Raw genomic sequence first — 15,897 nt, forward strand, 5'->3', positions numbered from 1 at the left:
ACTGACTATTTGCGAGCCATTTGGTCAAGCACATGCAGTCCATATTTAGAGACGTTACAAAGCGTAAGTGTATATGGCTTCTGTTTCAAGCCAGCCTCAATTTTAACATAAGGATTCTTGCTGCTCTTTCCCTGATAAACAGTCAATGTCGTACCATTTTCTTTTCAACAACACTGTGCTACATAACTCTTCTTCTGCCTTCTTGACAGAGACTGGCACTCCCCAGTGAGATCGATTTATGTGATCACCAGACATACAGCATTTGCTTTCAAGATGTAAGATACAGCAGAAGTGGTGAAAAAACTGTCACATGTGACATTTCTTCCCTTAAAGGTGCACAACTGTTGCAACTCAAACGTGTGTTTATGCAGCTCATAGATAAACAATTATAAAATAAACATATAAACATGCATATATTGTTCATCATCTGGTGTAACGTCATCTCATGAAGATTCTGAAACAACAGGTTGCGGCAATTCTCCCTCAGGTGAAAACTCTAGTGGATCAACCTCAGATTCATTAGCCAGAATCTCGGTTACGGCATTTACAGTGTCCTCTTTTCTTCTTAGACGTTTCGTCGTGATAAATGTGTTTGTGTTGCAAGAACTATTTATATATACACTGATATGCGGAAACTTTATGACCACTTACTTAATAGCTTCTTTGTCTATGTTTGGAACGAAATACATCAGTGGCTCTGTGTGTCACGGAACCGACAGTTTCTTGGTAGGTTTGTGGAAGTATGTGGCTTTAGAAGTTCTCCCACCGGTCATGTCATTGGCGTATACAGGGGTAAATTACACGAAAAAGGGTAGAATCCAAAGCTGATTATTTTCGAGGGGAACATCTGCTGGTGCTAAAATTAGCCCGCCACATCAGCCCCCTTGGAAAATGGTTACGGTTTGAGAGAGAAGAATTAGAGTTTTACATATGTTGATCCACATATTAATATTTTTTGGGGTCAGCATTTGTAAAACTGTAATTCCTCTCTCTCAAACCCCACCCTTTGGGGAGAGAAGGAGAGTTTTGGTTTTAGCGAATCAAAATTTACGAAGTAAATAAGTATTTTTTATTTATCCGTAACCATTTTCCACGTAAAAATTAGAACATGGATTTTTTTGAATTACAGCGCCAACTACCAAGAATCAAAACAAATGTTTCAGACGAAATGTACGTAGTTTTTTTATGTAGAATCTGATTCTGCAATAAAAAATGTGGGTTCCCATTTGAAATTTTAAAGTTGCCTCCCATCCCAGCCCCCAGGGACTGGGGTGGCGGGTTAATTTTAGCACCAGCAGATGTCCCTCTCGAAAATAATCAGTTTGGATTCTACACATTTTTTCGTGTGAAGCTTATTTTTCGAGTTATTCTGGTTTCTCAACTTAAAATTTACACCTTGTATAATGGGCCGCTGATTTGTGTACACGGTGATGGCGCCCGATACCAACCAAAATGGGTGCCCTAGGATTTATATCAAGCGAATTTAGTCACCGAGACATCCACGTGAGTTCACTATAATGCTCGTTAAACCACTGTAGCACAGTTGTTGCTCCGAGACACGGACAATTATAGTGCTGAAAGATGGCACTGCCATTGGGGAAGACATCAAGCATGAAGGGATGCAGGTGGTACACAGCTGCCAGAGTGTCTTCAATTACTACCACAGGTCCCATGCAAGCGCAGGATAATGTCTCACATAGCATAATACTGCTCTCATCAGCCTGCGTTCTTGGCGTCCGGCACGTTTCGAGTCGCCGTTCAACTCGATGACGGCGTTTGTGGACACGAGCATCGACCTAGTATAGCAAAAACGTGACTCACCGGAAAAGTCGACACGTTTACATTGATCAACGGTCGACTCCAGATGGTCCCGTGCCCATTGCAATCGTAAATGACGATGTCGTTGAGTCAACATGTGAACACGTAGGGGTGGTCTGCTGTGGAGCTCACTGTTCAACAATGTATGATGTGGTAGTGGTAAGTTCCTATGGGACCAAGCTGCTGAGGTTATCGGTCCACTTCACAGAACAGACAAGCCGCTGATCCCCACGTTGTGTGAAGAGCCGTGGACGTCCAACCATTAATCGCTTAGTGGTAGTTTCACTGTCCTTCTGCCTTTTCCGTTGATGCTCACAACAGTACCACTAGAACATTCGAACATCTTCGCCGTTTTCGAGGTACTTGTTCAAAGGCTTTTCTTAATAATAATCTGCCCTTTGACGAAGTCTCTTACCTCACTGTATTTCGCCACTGGCAGGCATATTTTCGACAGGGTGATCGCCACCCGTATCTGCTACTTCTTACAGCTCGTCACGTGCCCGCAACGTCACCAGGCGTCATCCAACGTCACGGTAGGCAGTGGTCAAAATGTTTAGGTTTGTCACCATATCTACATCTACATCTACATGGATACTCTGTAAATCACATTTAAGTGCCTGGCAGAGGGTACATCGAACCACCTTCACAATTATCTATTATTCCAATCTCGTATACCGCGCGGAAAGAATGAACACCTATATCTTTCCGTCCGAGCTCTGCTTTCCCTTATTTTATCGTGGTGATCGTTCCGCCCTATATAGGTCGGAGTCAACAAAATATTTTCGCATTCGGAGGACAAAGTTTGTGATTGGAATATCATGAGAAGATTCCGTCGCAACGAAATACGCCTTTCTTTTAATGATTTCCAGCCCAAATCCTGTATCATTTCTGTGACACTCTCTCCCATATTTCCCGATAATACAAAACGTGGTGCCCTTCTTTGAACTTTTTCGATGTACCCCCGTCAGTCCTATCTGGTATGGATCCAACATCGTGCAGCAGTATTCTGAAAGTGGACGGACAAGTGTAGTGTAGGCAGTCTCCTTAGTAGATCGTCACATTTTCTAAGCGTCCTGCCAATAAAACGCATCCTTTGGATAGCCTTCCCCACAACGTTTTCTATGTGTTCCTTCCAATTTAAGTTGTTCGTAATTGTAATACCTAGGTATTTAGTTGAATTTACGGCTTTTAGATTAGACTGATTTATCGTGTAACCGAGGTTTAACGAATTCCTTTTAGTACTCATGTGGATGACCTCTCACTTTTCGTTATTTAGAGTCAACTGCCACTTTTCGCACCATTCAGATATTTTTTCTAAATCGTTTTGCAGTTTGTTTTGATCTACTGATTACTTTATTAGTCGATAAACGACAGCGTCATCTGCAAAGAACCGAAGACGGCTGCTCAGATTGTCTCCCAAATCGTTTATATAGATAAGGAACAGCAAAGGGCCTATAACACTATCTTGGCGAACGCCTGAAATCACTTCTGTATTACTCGATGACCTTCCGTCAGTTACTGCGACCTGTGACCTCTCTGACAGGAAATCGCAAATCCAGTCACTTAGCTGAGACGATATTCCATAAGCACGCAATTTTACTACGAGCCGCTTGTGTGGTTACAGTGTCAAAAGCCTTCTGGAAATCCAGGAATACTGAATCGATCTGAAATCCCTTGTCAATAGCACTTAGCACTTCATGTGAATAAAGAGCTAGTTGTGTTTCACAGAAACGATGTTTTCTAAACCCATGTTGACTGTGTGTCAATAGATCGTTTTCTTCGAGGTAATTCATAATGCTCGAACACAATATATGTTCTAAAATCCTGCTGCATATCGACGATAACGATATGGGCCTGTAATTTAGTGGATTACTCCTACTACCTTTCTTGAATATTGGTGTAACCTGTGCAACTTTCCAGTCTTTGTGTACGGATCTTTCTCCGAGCGAACGTTTGTATATGATTGTTAAATATGGAGCTAATGCATCAGCATACTCCGAAAGAAACCTAATTGGTATACAGTCTGGACCAGAAGACTTGCTTTTATTAAGTGATTTCAGTTGCTTTACTACTCCGAGAATATTTGCTTCTACGTTACTCATGTTGGCAGCTGTTCTCGATTCGAGTTCTGGAATATTTACTTCATCTTCTTTTGTGAAGGCATTTCGGAAGGCTGTGTTTAGTAAATCTGCTTTGGCAGCACTGTCTTCGATAGTATCTCCATTGTTATCGCGCAGAGAAGGCACTGATTGTGTCTTACCGCTAACATACTTCACATACGACCAGAACCTCTTTGGATTTTCTGCCAGGTTTCGAGACAAAGTTTCGTTGTGGAAACTGTTATAGGCGTCTCGCATTGAACTCCGCGCTAAGTTTCGAGCTTCTGTAACGGATCGCCAATCTTGAGGATTTTGTGTCTGTTTAAATTTGGCATGTTTGTTTCGTTGTTCCTGTAAGTGTTCTAACCCGTTTTGTGTACTAAGGAGGATCAGCTCCGTCGTTTGTTAGTTTATTTGATATAAAACTCTCAATTGCTGCCGATACTAATTCTTTGAATTCAAGGCACATCTGGTCTACACTTATATTATTAATTTGGAATGAGTGGAGATTGTCTCGCAGGAAGGCATCAAGTGAATTTTTATCTGCTTTTTTGAATAGGTATATTTTTCGCCTATTTTTCGAGGATTTGGGGATTACAATATTCAGTCTCGCTACGACAACCCTGTGTTCACTAATCCATATATCGGTTTTGATGCTGGTTATTAACTCAGGATTATTTGTTGCTAAGAGGACAATTGTGTTTTCACAACCGTTTACTATTCGCGTCGGCTCATGAACTAACTGCTGGAAATAATTTTCAGAGAATACGTTTAGCACAATTTCGGATGATATTTTATGCGTACCTCAGGAACTAAACATGTATTTTCGCCAACATATCGAGGGTAAATTACAGTCACCACCAACTATTATTGTATGAGTCGGGTACGTGTTTGACATCAAACTCAAGTTTTCGTTGAACCTTTCAGAAACTGCATCATCTGAACTGGGAGATCGGTAAAAGGATCCAGTTATTATTTTATTCCGGTGGGCAACAATGACCTCCACCCATACTAACTTACAGGAAGTATCTACTTCAATTTCGCGACAAGTTGAACTACTTCTAACAGCAACAAACAAGCCACCGCCAACCGTGTTTAGCCCATCTTTTCGGAACACCGTTACGTTCTTCGTAAAAATTTCTGCTGATCTTATATCCGGCTTTAGCCAGTTTTCAGTGCCTATAACGATTTGAGCATCGGTGCCTTCTATTAGCGCTTTGAGCTCTGGTACTTTCCCAACACAGCTACGACAATTTACAACTATTACACCAATGGTGCCTGTATCTATGTTCTTCCTGTGTTCAGCCTGCACCCTTTGTGACTGGAGCCCATCTTGTGTTTTCCCGAGACCCTCTAACGTAAAAAAACGCCCCGTCCACACCACACAACCCCTGCTACCCGTGTAGCCACTTCCTGCGTATAGTGGACACCTGGCCTATTCAGCGGAAACTGAAACCCAACCACCCTTTGGGGCAAGTCGAGAAATCTGCAGCCTACACGGTCGCAGAACCGTTTGAGCCTCTGATGCAGACCCTCCACTCGGCTCTGTACCAGAGGTCCACAATCGGTCCTGTCGACTATGCTGCAAATGGTCAGCTTTGCTTTGATGTTGCAAGCAAGACTGGCAGCCTTTACAACTTCTGTTAGCGGCTCGAAACCAGATAGAATCTCTTCTGATCCAAAGCGACACATATCATTGGTACGAACGTGAGCAACCACCTGCAGTTGGCTGCACCCTGTGCTCTTCATGGCATCCGGGAGGACCCTATCCACATCTGGAATGACTACACCTGGTATGCACACGGAGTGCACATTGGTTTTCTTACCCTCCTTGTCAGCCAAGTCCCTAAAGGGCCCCATAACGCGCCTAACGTTGGAGCTCCCAACTACCAATAGTCCCACCCTCTGTGATTGCCCGGATCTTGCAGGCTGAGTGGTTTCCTCTGAAACAGGACAGGTGACTGAATCCGGCTCAGCGACAGTGTCAGCCACAGACAGCACCTGGAACCTCTTTGTCAGACGAACGGGGGAGGCCTTACGTGCGGTCGCCTGGGAAGTCTTTCGCCGCCTGCTTCGTCCCGGGGCGACCTCCCACTCGACCACAGGTGAGGGGTCAGCCTCAGTGCGAGCAGAAGCTTCGTTGCCCACCGGTGAGGACCGATCGGAGGACTCTGACGTGCTGGACGTTCGTTGGATCCCCACGGCCGGCCCATATCAGTGGTGCCCATCCACTGCAGCCTCAAGCAATGTAACCGAAGCCATCACAGCCTGAAGCTGAGAGCGAGGTGTCACCAACACGGCTCGCGTCCGCACACAATACTCGCAGACCCTGTACATACCAAAAACTGTGGAAAACTAAACAATGCAGATAAACGGACTATCGGCACGAGCTGCGCAACTCTAATGTAGACCCTGACGAAAACTCACGAACTGTGTCTATTAATACGCATATATTCAAGAACCTAACTACTGAAGCATTCAGGTGAAACTAAATAATTTGCCTCTGATAAGGAACTTGTAATATATCACAAAATCGGTTTACTTTCTGACGCAAACGAAAACGCAAGAACTGTGGCTATTAGATTTTAAATACACACAGGAACTAAAGAAACTAAACTATTAAAGCACACACATGATATAATAAAATTCGCTCCTGGTTAGGAAGTCGTAAATGTCACAAAAGCGGTTTACTTATCTGTTGCTGCGACTGTCGCGGTCAGCTACTGCTGCCTGAAACATAAGTTTCTTTATTGTGCTGGCTGCAATATACACTCCTGGAAATGGAAAAAAGAACACATTGACACCGGTGTGTCAGACCCACCATACTTGCTCCGGACACTGCGAGAGGGCTGTACAAGCAATGATCACACGCACGGCACAGCGGACACACCAGGAACCGCGCTGTTGGCCGTCGAATGGCGCTAGCTGCGCAGCATTTGTGCACCGCCGCCGTCAGTGTCAGCCAGTTTGCCGTGGCATACGGAGCTCCATCGCAGTCTTTAACACTGGTAGCATGCCGCGACAGCGTGGACGTGAACCGTATGTGCAGTTGACGGACTTTGAGCGAGGGGGTATAGTGGGCATGAGGGAGGCCGGGTGGACGTACCGCCGAATTGCTCAGCACGTGGGGCGTGAGGTCTCCACAGTACATCGAAGTTGTCGCCAGTGGTCGGCGGAAGGTGCACGTGCCCGTCGACCTGGGACCGGACCGCAGCGACGCACGGATGCACGCCAAGACCGTAGGATCCTACGCAGTGCCGCAGGGGACCGCACCGCCACTTCCCAGCAAATTAGGGACACTGTTGCTCCTGGGGTATCGACGAGGACCATTCGCAACCGTCTCCATGAAGCTGGGCTACGGTCCCGCACACCGTTAGGCCGTCTTCCGCTCACGCCCCAACATCGTGCAGCCCGCCTCCAGTGGTGCCGCGACAGGCGTGAATGGAGGGACGAATGGAGACGTGTCGTCTTCAGCGATGAGAGTCGCTTCTGCCTTGGTGCCAATGATGGTCGTATGCGTGTTTGGCGCCGTGCAGGTCAGGGCCACAATCAGGACTGCATACGACCGAGGCACACAGGGCCAACACCCGGCATCATGGTGTGGGGAGCGATCTCCTACACTGGCCGTACACCACTGGTGATCGTCGAGGGGACACTGAATAGTGCACGGTACATCCAAACCGTCATCGAACCCATCGTTCTACCATTCCTAGACCGGCAACGGAACTTGCTGTTCCAACAGGACAATGCACGTCCGCATGTATCCCGTGCCACCCAACGTGCTCTAGAAGGTGTAAGTCAACTACCCTGGCCAGCAAGATCTCCGGATCTGTCCCCCATTGAGCATGTTTGGGACTGGATGAAGCGTCGTCTCACGCGGTCTGCACGTCCAGCACGAACGCTGGTCCAACTGAGGCGCCAGGTGGAAATGGCATGGCAAGCCGTTCCACAGGACTACATCCAGCATCTCTACGATCGTCTCCATGGGAGAATAGCAGCCTGCATTGCTGCGAAAGGTGGATATACACTGTACTAGTGCCGACATTGTGCATGCTCTGTTGCCTGTGTCTATGTGCCTGTGGTTCTGTCAGTGTGATCATGTGATGTATCTGACCCCAGGAATGTGTCAATAAAGTTTCCCCTTCCTGGGACAATGAATTCACGGTGTTCTTATTTCAATTTCCAGGAGTGTATATTACGTCACAATAGGACATTATGCAGAAAATAAATAGTATTATACCCGATATTTTATTTTTGCATATATACGCTTATTTCGGCTTTACCGCCTCCATTAGTACATTTCCTGGCGTTGTACTGATAAATGCATTAAATCCGAAATAAGCTTATATACAAAAATAAAATATCATGGAGCATACTGTTTACCAATTCTCTGCACTATTTATACTGTAGGAATCCACTAACATAGTTCTGCATGGAATAAGGCACTGGCTGTGATTACATGCATACACATACAAGAGTGTTTCAACCTGGTCTCTCTCCCCTCCACTGCTGGTGAACTGCAATGTCATCAGGTAGTGACATAAAAGGCAGTTTTGATATTGTTGAGCAAACACTATCTAAAAATAAACATAAAGCAGTACGAGATATAAGATTACAGCAACGGCTCGACAGTGGGATTAGAACTGATTCGTCTGTTATTCTAAGTGAATCTGAAATTTTACATTTGAAGGTTTCTCCATAACAGGTAAAATTAAGTGTTACAGTTAACTAAGTTATTTGATACAAAGTCATTGAAATTCAGCGACTAGGCAATAATAAAAAATTGTAAGGAAAGGTTCGTGAGTGACCCACCCACGGTTTTAGTGATAATCCTATTTCGGTTGGAATTGCCACTGTCAAGCTGTCTGTGAATAACGCTTAGAACTTTGTCATTATTGTTTTTTTTTATTTGTTATGGCTATACGGTGTATGTATAAGTTATACTTATATCTATTTCTTCTTGGCTTCCATACCACATCGGTGGGTACTGTCACTTACAAAATTGCTGTCTATGATTTTGTGATCTGTGTTTGTATTTTGTCGAATTTTTGACAGCTGGTTGGACCTTCATCACATGGACGCTGCCAAAGGCATTTTAATTCGTATTTAGTTCATGTTTAAATCCGGAAGTACGCATAAAACATTATCCAAAATTGTGCTAAACGCATTCTCCAAAAATTATTTCGAGCAATTAGTTGAAATAGTAAACTGTTGTGAGAACACACTTGACCTCTTAGCACCAAGTAATACTGAGATAAGAAAAAGCATCAAAACGGATAAAGGGGTTAGTGAACACAGGATTATCGTAGCGAGACTGAATGGCGTAACTCCCATGTCTGTCAAAAATAAACGAAAAAGATATGTATTCAAAAAAGGAAATAAAAACTCTGTTGTTGTTGTTGTGGTCTTCAGTCCTGAGACTGGTTTGATGCAGCTCTCCATGCTACTCTATCCTGTGCAAGCTTCTTCATCTCCCAGTACCTACTGCAAACTACATCCTTCCTAATGTGTTTACTGTATTCATCTCTTGGTCTCACTCTACGATTTTTACCCACCACGCTGCCCTCCAATACTAAATTGGTGATCCCTTGATGCCTCAGAACATGTCCTACCAACCGATCCCTTCTTCTGATCAAGTTGTGCCACAAACTTCTATTCTCCCCAATCCTATTCAATACTTCCTCATTAGTTATGTGATCTACCCATCTAATCTTCAGCATTCTTCTGTAGCACCACATTTCGAAAGCTTCTATTCTCTTCTTGTCCAAACTATTTATCGTCCATGTTTCATAAAAACTCTATTGACGCCGAATTGTAGGATAATCTCCACTCCTTCCAAATTAACACTGTAATTGAAGAACAGATGTGGGTTGAATTCAAAGAAATACTATCTACAGCTTGTTGCAGAACAACTAAAAACGCTTGCCAAATTTAAACGAAAGCAACGCCCCCAAGACTGGCCGTCAATTACAAAAACTCAAAATTTAGCGTGGACTTCAATGCGAGATTCTTATAATAGTTTCCGCAGTGAAATTTTATCTCTAAACCTGGCAGAAAATCCAAAGAACTTCTGGTCGTATGAAAAGTATGCTAGCAGCAAGACACTGTCAATGCCTTCTCTGCACGATATCATTGGAAATACTATCGACGACAGTGTTGCTAAAGCAGAGTTACTATGTCAATGCCTTCTCTGCACGATATCAATGGAAATACTATCGACGACAGTGTTCAAAAATGGTTCAAATGGCTCTGAGCACTATGGGACTCAACTGCTGTGGTCATCAGTCCCCTAGAACTTAGAACTACTTAAACCTAACTAACCTAAGGACATCACACACATCCATGCCCGAGGCAGGATTCGAACCTGCGACCGTAGCAGTCGCACGGTTCCTGACTGCGCGCCTAGAACCGCGAGACCACCGCGGCCCGCGACGACAGTGTTGCTAAAGCAGAGTTACTATACATATCCTCCGAAATTCCTTCTTCAAAGAAGACCAGCTAAATATTCCAGAAATCTAACCAAAAAATGCTGTTACCGGTCCAGATTCTCTACCAATTAGGCTCCTTTTAGGGTATGTTGATACAATAGCTTCATATTTAACAATCACTTACATCCCTCGTTCGACGAAAGATCCGTACCAAAAGACTGAAAAGTTGCAGAGGTCGCACCAATATTCAGGAAAGGCAATAGGAGTAATCCACTAAATTACAGGCCAATATCATTAACGTGGATGTACAGCAGGATTCTGGAACATATATTGTCTTCTAACAATTACCTCGAAGAGAACGGTCAATTGACACAAAATCAAAACTGATTTAGAAAACATCATTCTTGTGAAACACTGCTGAGTGCTATCGACAAAAGATTTCAAACTGATTCCGTCTTTTTTGATTCCCAGAAGGCTTTTGACACGGTGCCTCACAAGCGGCTTCTAATGCAATTGAGTGATTATGGAATACCATCTCAGATATGCCACTGGAATCGTGATTTCCTATGAGAGAAGTGACAGTTCGCAGGAACTTACGGAAAGTCATCGAGTAAAATGGGAGTGATTTCTGGCGTTCCCCTATGTAGTGTTATGGGTCCTTTGTTGTTCATTATGTATTTAAACTATTTAGGAGATAATCTGAGGAGCCGTCATAGACTGTTTGCAGATTATGTTGTTGTTTATCGTCTAGTAGTCATCAGAAGACCAAACCAATAGCAAAACGATTTAGATAAGATACCTGTATGGTGTGAAAATTGGTAATTGATCATAAATATTGAAAACTGTGAGGCTATTCACATGAGTGCTAAAAGGATACCGTTAAACCAACTGTACATGACAAATTAATCAAATCTAGAGATCGTAAATTCAACTAAATTCCTAGGATTACAATTATGAAAACTTACTTTTGAAAGAACATACAGAAAATGTTAATTTTTTTTTGGGGGGGGGGGGGGAGGGGGGGGGAGGCGAACCAAAGGCAGCGTTTTGTTGATACAACACTTAGAAGAGGCAACAGATTAACTAAAGAGGTTACCTACACTATGCTGTTTTGGAGTACTGCTGCACAGTGTTGGATCCTTACCAGATAGGATTAACAGAGGACATCGAGGAAGTTCAAAGAAGGGCAGCTTGATTTCTACTTTCCAGAAATAGAGGGTCACGGACTTGATGGAGGATTTGGAGTGGACATTACTGAAACAAAGGCCTTTTTCGTTGCCGCTGGATCTTCTCACGAAATTTCAGTCACCAACTTTCTCCTCCGAATGCGAAAATATTTTGTTGACGCCGACCTACAAAGGGAGAAACGATCATCATAACATAAAAAAGGAACATCAGAGTTCGCACGGAAAGATTTAAGTGTCTGTTTTTCCCGCACGCTGTTCGAGAGTGGAATAACAGAGAATTATTGTGAAGGTGGTTCGATAAACCCTCTGCCAGGCACTCAAGCGTTTTTTGTAGAGTGGCCATGTAGATGTAAATGTAGATATTTATATGTTAATGAGTTTCTGACAGCATATTTGACAGTTAAACCAGCGATGCTATATGGTTAGAAAGTTACTTCATATAGTCTTTGAAGTTGGATGATTAATCGTTCAAGCTCTGTTGGTAATTCTATCTTTGGCTATGAAATGTTTTCGTCAGGGGTACGTTTATCCATTACCGTAATTTAAGATCTCAATGAAATTTGCTCTATATCTCTTATGTATAAAGACTAAATTCTTGCTCTATAGGTCTTATGTATAAAGACTAAATTCAATAACAATTGAACTCAACCAGTTACAGAGAAGCCAACAACATGGTTATAAAGACAAAATTAAGATGCGTGCTTAGGCAATGACGGGCCCTTGATCGAGGAAGTACTTCTGCAATTGTTTAATGTTAAAATTTTTGCATAAAATTAACATTGTAAACTAATATCGCGACAACTCCTTAAGCCATTTTTACAAACGAAGTGCCTCTGGATAGGTCTCATTGAGAACTTTCAAGGCATTACAATATATATTTTATAAACAATCCGTACTTCAAACTGCAGGTCTAAAGGTGCATTCTGTGCCTAAAATCATAAGTTTTTACCCAAGCAAGAAATAAAACATTAAAAGGAGTGGCAGCATTACTGTGCAGGCATAGATAAGGATGTATTTTCACATTTATCTGTAACGAAACAATGTAAAGCAGTGTCTACCTTACCAAAATCGCTATTTATGAAGAAACTATTTAACTTAGAAAAAATCCAAGAAGAGCAATAGAAAGGTGAGGAAATTTACATATAAAAGTATCTTTGGTACATGTGTACAACACCGAATTTGTAGTTTAAGTATGATGCACCATGCTGCAGCTATCTTGTGTTGGGTACTTTCTTCAGGTTCGTGAGCAGTCGGCTAGGAGAGGAACAACATAGCAGCAGCAGTAGGTCGTGTCTCGAGTGTGTCGAAATTTTTCTAAGTGTTGAGTCACAGACTTGTAATATTCATGTGTGCTGCTGGTGAATATTCTGAAATATTTTCAACTTCCGAACTTTGAATATTTTTTATTAGGCGAACTCGTCAGAACTCAAAAACAATACCACAGTTATCTGCGAGCCGTCTGCACTCATAGCTTTCGTAGTTCGCAATCGCGGAACTTTAAATGAACTTTGATTTATTTTCCAAGACATTTTAAAGACGTTTATGACATACATAATGTGAGATACTGCCCTACTTTGGCTTAAGATGGGGCTCAGAAACTCACTAATTCTACGTTAAGCGATTATTAACCTGTGGTAGGTATTGTAGTGAATTCAAAAAACACAGTTTCGTTAATTCATAAAAAGCACGTGAGCAGTGAACATTATTTTTCACCGCAAATTACTGCCTGCATTACATGAATTTTGTGACGACATGTTGGCGTTAATGCCACAAGAGTTTTCGTTGGCCACTAGACTTAAGTGTGGCCGACTCTTAGAAATCCCAACACGCAACGGGACACCCTTTGAACGGCGAATTTCTAACTACTAATTGACAATTCGTGCAGGTGCACATGTGGGTTCATGAGCTAAAAGCTTACGGAAGAATTTCTTGTACGATCAACTAGTTGGGAAACAGTTTTTGCTGCAGAAACATTTTTCCATACAGACACATTTGTGGGCTTTTGGCCGGGATAGTTCACAGTGATGTGTCGTGGTAGGCGGAGCAGGATTGCATGTGAAATTAATTCAGCGACCTGTGACAAACGTGTCAGAGCAGCCATCAGCGATCGCCGAGCGCCGAACAACCGGCCAGCAGCAGGGAGATGCGGCACGGAGGCAGCCGGGCGTCGCAGTCATTATCGCCGCCATGCTGAACCTCTCTGCAGCGCACAACTTCATCACCGGCACCTGACGAGCAGCTCACGGTAACAGTTTGCAGCCGTGCCACACGCACGATAGCACATCGCACCACATCAGAGCACCCTACTACACACGACTAGCAGCGGCAAAGTCGCGGTCACAAAAACTAAAGTTAAGTTGGGAGCAGGCACGTTAAGTTCTTTTGTAATCCATTTCTCTTATTAGCTACAATGGTGGTGCACTATATCAAGAAGTCACCTAGTGATTGGGAGATCATGGCTAGTGGGAGTGAGCCTCAAAGGCCACAAAGGCAGGTAGTACAAACACATATACAATAAGGATCAGTTCTTAGTTCAGTTTTGAACCAAATGAAAAATTTTGATAATTCTGTGGGGAATCTGAGATTTGAAATCAGTGGCTTAAAAGATCATCTGAGTGGTAAAATTTGGGATTTGGGCACTAAACATGAGGATTTTACAGCGAAGTTTACAGATGCAGAAAATAATTTGCTTACCAGCACTGATACAGTTGAGGCTGATTTGAGGTGTGAAACTGACTCAGACAAACAGTTGTGCAATTCAGTGGATACTGAGGTGCGGCAGGCTGTGACTGAAGTGGGTATAAAAATTGTTGCTGGTGACGAGGAATCAAAAAATTTATTAATGATGAATTGGTAGCCACAGCTGGCAATCTACGAAAATAGGTGGAAATGTGGTTACTGTGAATAATAGTGAAATTAGCAAAGTGAACAACAGAACAAGTAATCTAGAACTACTCAGCGCTTCTGAAAATGTGGGTTGGCCTGTGATGCAGCTACCCAATGGCAATTTTTTTTTTCAGACTAAAGCAAATACCATGCACGGATTTCCTTGCAGCATGCAAAGACTGTTTCATATATTGGAGGAGCGATGAATGTGGAATTAAGAGATAATTAGAAGGTTCTGCTCAGACACGGACAAATCAATGTGTTGACCAGTTCATATGATGTATTTGAACATTTATTCTTAAATAGATACTGGAGCCAACCGAAGCAATGTAAATTACAGAATGAGTTTCTTAATGGACCAGTGTAGAAAGGAGGCAGATATACTACGAAAGAGTTAAGCCAGGAAGAGTATAGAAAATTGGTACATTTAGATAGACCATTAAGGATACTCACTGAAATTTCCGCATTAAGAACGTTATCTCAAAATTTACAGCGGAAATTAATAGACTGTCTTACTGATTCTATAGAAAGTTTCACAGATTTCGTAGACAGGGTCGACCAGGAAATGTGCCATAAACCAAACACTGTGTGTAATATTCAGCGAAGTGGTTAGAGGGATTAACAAGGTTACAGGAATAACAGAAATAGAGGGAACATCAAACATGACCAGAACAGAAATAGAGATTATTATGAACACTGGAGAGGGAACATGATAAGATTCAATGATTAGAATGGAAATCACAAGGTTCCATGAGAGAATAAGTACGGGAATGAACCAAGGTCAGTGCAAGAAATACAGCGAACCAAGGCCCGTGCCAGAAGAGCTAGGACAGTATATGAGGTTGCAGATATTGATCCTGTAGTTGACCGATCAAATTACCCTTATGCGTTTTTGATGCAGCAGAGCGGCATCGGCGAAGGGGATGCCCCTTAGTTCTAGAAAGGAGAGATTGGCGCCGGAAGATCGTTGACGTGAAGGAGTGAGTCAGTCGAATAGGAACACGCCTGCAAGGCAGATGCTGAGTGCTTGCTCTTTCCATGACTGCGCATAAAAGTGAGGTATTTTGTGAAAAGATTGTAGAAAGTCGAGCTAGAGCCATCATGCGAGTGGGACCCTTATGTATGTGAGGAAAGTGATAATTCTGAAGCTCAGGATTGGCTCAAATGGCTCTGAGCACTATGGGACTCAACTGCCGAGGTCATTAGTCCCCTAGAACTTAGAACTAGTTAAACCTAACTAACCTAAGGACATCACAAACATCCATGCCCGAGGCAGGATTCGAACCTGCGACCGTAGCGGTCTTGCGGTTCCAGACTGCAGCACCTTTAACCGCACGGCCACTTCGGCCGGCAAGCTCAGGATTAATTCTGCATTAAGGGACCTGTTATATAATGAAATGGTGGTCGTACAGTAGGGAATAGTCAATGATACACATATATAAGCTCGTGTTAGCAGAGAGACTGCAATTGTAGTGCACG

This window comes from Schistocerca serialis, chromosome 3, assembly GCF_023864345.2.
Source record: "Schistocerca serialis cubense isolate TAMUIC-IGC-003099 chromosome 3, iqSchSeri2.2, whole genome shotgun sequence".
In the NCBI taxonomy this organism is placed as follows: domain Eukaryota; kingdom Metazoa; phylum Arthropoda; class Insecta; order Orthoptera; family Acrididae; genus Schistocerca; species Schistocerca serialis.